This window comes from Bidens hawaiensis, unplaced genomic scaffold (genome assembly GCF_021521415.1).
Source record: "Bidens hawaiensis isolate Kalapana, Puna unplaced genomic scaffold, B.hawaiensis_p1.1 tig00035886_1, whole genome shotgun sequence".
Lineage (NCBI taxonomy): Eukaryota > Viridiplantae > Streptophyta > Magnoliopsida > Asterales > Asteraceae > Bidens > Bidens hawaiensis.
Window position 1 is genome coordinate 123957 of NW_027505387.1, and position 5818 is coordinate 129774.

Below are 5818 nucleotides of genomic sequence, written 5' to 3' on the forward strand. Positions count from 1 at the left end.
TGATGGAACACGATGGTACAAAATTATAGTTAGAAAATTATTACTCTGATGATATGGTCAGAATTTAAAATTCTTGTGCTAGAGCACTTTTATTCAAGTAATTAAGTTCAGAGATTGGAAACTGAGCTATGGAAGATAGAAATGTTGTGTGCTGATCACTTAGAACACGCTAATCGTTTGAAGGAATTGTCATGTCTGGTAACATGGCTAATTACTCCTGAAAACTAAGCGAAGTGAGCGCTATGTTGGGGACCAACTCCATCGATAAGGAGTATAGTCAATCCTGTAAAATATACAACCTTTGGAAGGGTTGTGTCACAAGCCAGCATTGATATATTTGACTCTATGGGAAGCGGACTGGAAGGACGTTAGGGGATACGTCGAGTGTTAAAGAAGAGAAATGATAAAGGTATAGTGCAAGATAGGATTTTGAATAAGTAGGTATGTCCTACAACCCAGAATTATACTAAGACTAGTTCTGGTGTGAAAACATGAACCGCATGAAGGGTCCTTCCTTAAATGTGGAAAATATGGTTATCGGCAGGAAGAAGAATGTCGAGTAATAGTAGGCCACAGGTGTGGTAAAGATGGACGTAATGCCCCAATTGTAGAACCCATTTGAAGCCATGTGAACCGGCAACCCCAACCCATTCGTGTACAACCACTCCGAACCCAACAGCTTCAATAACAATCTATCCAAAGAAATCAAATCATGCCAAACAGTTGTACTTGCTATGAATGTGGCAATACAGAACGTTTCAAGAGAAATTGCCCAAAGTTGAACCAAGGGGTCGTTGGAAGACGAACCTCATGACAAGCATCAACCTCTGATCAAGCAAGGAGCCGTGCTTTTGTGAGTAATTCGAATAGAGCACGTCATGATCCAAAGGTGGTATTAAGTATGTTGTAGTTTTAAATCAATAGACTTCAGTGACATTTTTACGGTCACCGATAGAAGTTAGTTCCTGTTAACCTCCTATCATTTGGAAAGATACCGATTAGTGAAACTATAGAACCCTATACTGTAGAATCGCTAACGGTAAACCCCTAATGGTTAACTAAATTGTTTGGAAATGTCATATTATTCTGAACGATTAACCTTTCCTTATTGACCTACGACCAGTAAAGTTAAGAAGTTTTGACGCAATAGTTAACATGGATTGGCTAACTCGACATGAAGCTGAAATCAAATATGAAAAGAAGTTGATTAGAAGCTCTCTTTCGGACGATGAAGCGATTAGACACAGAGAAAAGTGTACGATTTAAAAGAAAACATATAGAAGATATCCCGGTGGTACGCGAATTTCCACAAGTTTTCCCAGAAGAACTTCCTGGATTACCGCCAACCCGACGGGTCGAATTCAGAATCGATTTAATGCCTCAAGCTGGCCCTGTTGCTAAAGCACCCTACCGACTTGCACCAACTGAAATGCAAGAATTATTGGATAAGGTTTTATACGACCTAGTTACTCACCATGGAGTGCACCAGTGTTATTTGGGAAATGAAGGACGGAAGTGTTGGGATATGTATTGATTAGGGAGAATTGAATAAAGTGACGATCAAGAATAGGTATTCACTTCTTCGAAGTAAATGATCTGTTTAACCAACTGCAAGGGGCGATTTATTTTAGAAAATTGATCTTAGATATAGTTATCACTAAATAAAAATCCAAGAGGAGGACGCTGCAACAACAGCGTTTCGGACTCGCTACGGCCATTACGAGTTCTTAGTTATGCCTTTCGGGCTAACAAATGCACCGGCAGTGTTCATGGACCTCATGAATCGAGTCTGTAAACCTTACCTCGACAAATTCGTCATCGTGTTTATTGACGATATTTTGATTTACTCGAAAAGTAAAGAAGAGCACGAGCAACACTTAAGAATAATTTTAGAGCTTCTGAATCAGGAAAAGTTGTATGCAAAATTCTCCAAGTGTAACTTCTGGTTACAAGAAGTGCCATTCCTCGGTCACGTAGTAAACCATCAAGGAATACACGTTGATCCGAGTAAGGTTGAAGCAATTAAGAATTGGCAAGCGCCTAAATCGCGAAAGGAAATCCGCCAATTCTTAGGCTTAGCTGGATATTATCGTCTATTTATAGAGAACTTTTCCAGCATCGCCCAACCTTTAACTCTCCTGACTCAAAAAGATCGAAAGTATGAATGGGGAGAAGAGCAGGAAACGGAGTTCAAACTTTAAAGCAAAAATTGTGCCAAGCGCCGATTTTAAGTCTCCCCGATGGAGACGATGGTTTTGTCGCGTATTGTGACGCATCGCGTAGAGGGTTAGGATGCGTGTTGATGCAGAATAATAAGGTTATAACCTATGCTTCCCGACAGTTAAAAGTACACGAGAAAAATTACACTACTCACGACTTAGAACTGGGAGCGGATTATCTTCGCGCTTAAAATCTGGAGACATTATCTCTACGGTACGAAGTGCACCATCTTCACCGATCATAAAAGTTGCAGCACATATTCGATTAGAAAGAACTGAATATGAGGCAACGAAGATGGGTCGAGTTGTTAAGCGATTATGACTGTGACATCCATTATCACCCCGGCAAGGCTAACGTCGTAGCCAATGCCTTGAGTAGGAAAGATCGGGTTAAGCCATTACGAGTGAGAGCGCTAGGGATGATAGTCCAGTCGAACCTTTCGGACCTGATTCGAGTCGCTCAACGTGAGGCGTTGAAAGAGGAACAATTGGAAAAGGAGGGACCTTACGGCAATGAGAAGAATTTCGAACAGCGCGTGGACGAAATTCTCTATTTCAAAAATCGGGTTTGGGTCCCGACCCTCCATGACCTTCGTGATTTAATCATGGACGAAGCGCATAGATCGAAATAGTCATCCTACTTCCATTATTGGAAGGCGGGGAAGGAAGCATCGAGAGCTTGAAGCTTTCTATGGGTGAAGTAATTATCACCAATTTGTTAAATTGAAAATGGGCGTCACTCAAGCCATAAGATTTGAATTTATTCAGGAATCAACCGATCGGATTTATAATATTTAAGATAAGTTGAAAGCAGCCCGAGATTGGCAAAGGATTTATGCCAACATTCAAAGAAAACCATTGTCACTGGAAAGAGGTGACAAGACATTTTTTTTAAGGCATCACCTTAGAGAGGTGATATGAGGTTTGGCAAAACCGAAAATAGCTCCTTAATATTGGACCTCATGAGACTATCTCCATGATTGGTCATTTAGTTTATCGATTAAAGTACTCCAGGGGCTAAGTACTATACGTGATATTTTGCCATGTATACGGATTGAAAAGTACCTAAGCGATGAGGCAACGAGAGTACTAGTAATGGGGGTACTCATAGAAGACATGCTTGATATCATAAATAATTCCGTAGAGATAGTAGACGGGAAAACTAAACAGTTTGGACACACCAAGCTTTATTGATTAAGATTAAGTGGAATTCACAGCGAGGACCAGATTATACCTGGTAACGCGAGGGTGAATTCTGAAGGAAAAACCCCCACCTTTCTCTCGGAAGGGGATAGTGGGCGTGTAAAGTTTCGAGGACGAAATTTCTCAACGGGGGGAGAATGTAACGATTCCGACTAAAACAGGTATACCCTAACCGGTAGACAATAGTTACGTTATATTTAATGTCGGGTACATGAATTACCATAGTAATTATACGAGAATACATGGTTCACTGTATTGATTGTACGTGAATATATAATTCATCGTATTGATTATGCGATTAATCGATCGATAGTTATTGAAACCCGAACGAATCGAGGGTTCAATTATAGACGATATCTATGATATTTAGTGATGTTTACGGAGTATTAAAGCTTCGGGATAAGTGAATTAAAGCAAAGAAAAAGAATTTAGATTTAATGGTACATCGGTACATTAAACGAAACCTTCAACACCAAACCGAGCAAGAGACGATCGATCAAGCCGAAAAAGATGCGCAATTATTAATAATATGATGTTTTAAGTTAATAAATGTCATGGTTTAAGTTTTTAAAGTTTTTAAATCGGTTTTATATAAATTTCATTTTTAAGCCGAAAACGACCGTTTTAGCCTCGTTTTAAGCCGAATTAAACATTTAACCGAAAAACGAACTGAACCAGATTATCCAAAACATTATCCGGATTGCGAATATCCAAACATGTGGCTAAGAATGAAGAGGTGGGTCCCACCCCACCCCCCTCACACTTCCGATCGGCCTAAGGGGATAAACCCCATGCCTTTCATTTTTTTTATCAAACCATTGCAAAATCTTTGTGTTCTCTCCACTTCATGATCTAAAAACCCGAGATTGTAGCAAGAAAAGTAAGGTAAAAATCGAGTTATTTACGTTTCCATCTTCGTTTCTTGAGTTTATTTGCAAGAAAATGAGGTTTCAAAGATGAAAACCGATTCTTGCATGATCAAGTGATGTATACGGGTTATACAAGGGATCTTGGTCCAAGAAAGGAGTTAAACGAACCAAAAACGAATTTTTACGGTTTAAACTTTAGTTTTGAAGCAATAACCGAAACTATAGTTTAAGAGGCTTGATTGTGAGTGTAACTTGCTTGGTATTGTGGTATGTTGGTTGTAGGTTCTGTATTTAGTGGTAGATAAGGCGGAAAGATGAGTTTGTAGCTTGTAGTGGCGGAAAACAAAAGGTATATTCGGTTTATGTTCGGTTATGGATTTTTGGACAGATTGTGGATGTTTTAGAGTTAGGTCATGAAATTTTACAGAGGTGTTAAATACATGAAAATATGAATTCTGTGAATTTTTGGACAAAGGATGAATATTTGGTGAATTTAATGCTCGGTTTTGGCTAAAAATGGTGTAAAATAGTTAAATATCATCAAAAATTCTGGAAAATTGCAGATATGCTTTTTATATCATGTATAAGTCACACATAAAATTTTAGGTCAGTTGGAGAAGTCTAAGTAGGTTTTTCGGTTAAACGAGTTCTAGGATGTTCTAGCTCGGTTTTAGTAAAATTGGCATGTAAAAAGAGATTTTGGTTCTGGAAAAATTACAGGGGACTATGTGGATAGCAGGGGACATCCAGGAAAAATTTGAGATTTTTCTAAGGTCGTTTGGTATTTACGACATATTTAATGTTTAAATGGTGTTTAAAAATAGATAAATAAATTTAAATATAATAATTAATTCTGGAAATATTTTTATAAAATTCTCCACTGTCAAAAAGTGATTTGTGCAAAATTTCAAGATCCGAGATTAAACGGATAATTATTTGTGCAAAAACAAACTTTTAAAGTTTAAAACGCGTAAACCGGTAAAGTTCGCCTAAACGAGCTGACCGGTGTATAAAAACCCTAAAAATGAACTATTTTCTTATAATTGAGTTAAACAAGTAAAAATAAATCATCCGAATATAATTCGGATGATTCAGGTAATTTTTATCCGATTTAACGGTTTCCGGCACACTAAAGACGGAAACGGGGCCCGCGGCCAATCGGGGCGTCTAAACCGAGCTCTAATTTCACAACATTAATTAAGTTATCAGTCAACAACTATTTTCGGGTCGTGTGTGACCAAACTCAATTTTTGAAACGTAAAAACGGATAACCGTGCTAGGCACGCAAAACGGGGAAACAAACTAATATTAAGTTTGACTATTGAACCCTAAACGAAATCACAATCTGGGTTCGGAGAAGTGTTCTGGGTTAACATTGCCCCCGGAACGGGTACAGTTCTGGGTTAACATTGCCCCCGGAACGGGTACAGTACTGGGTTAACAGTGTCCCCAGATGTACCGGTTAACACGGTTAAAGTTATATTAATAATGAGTGTATAGTAACGATCGTAGGGATCATATTACAGA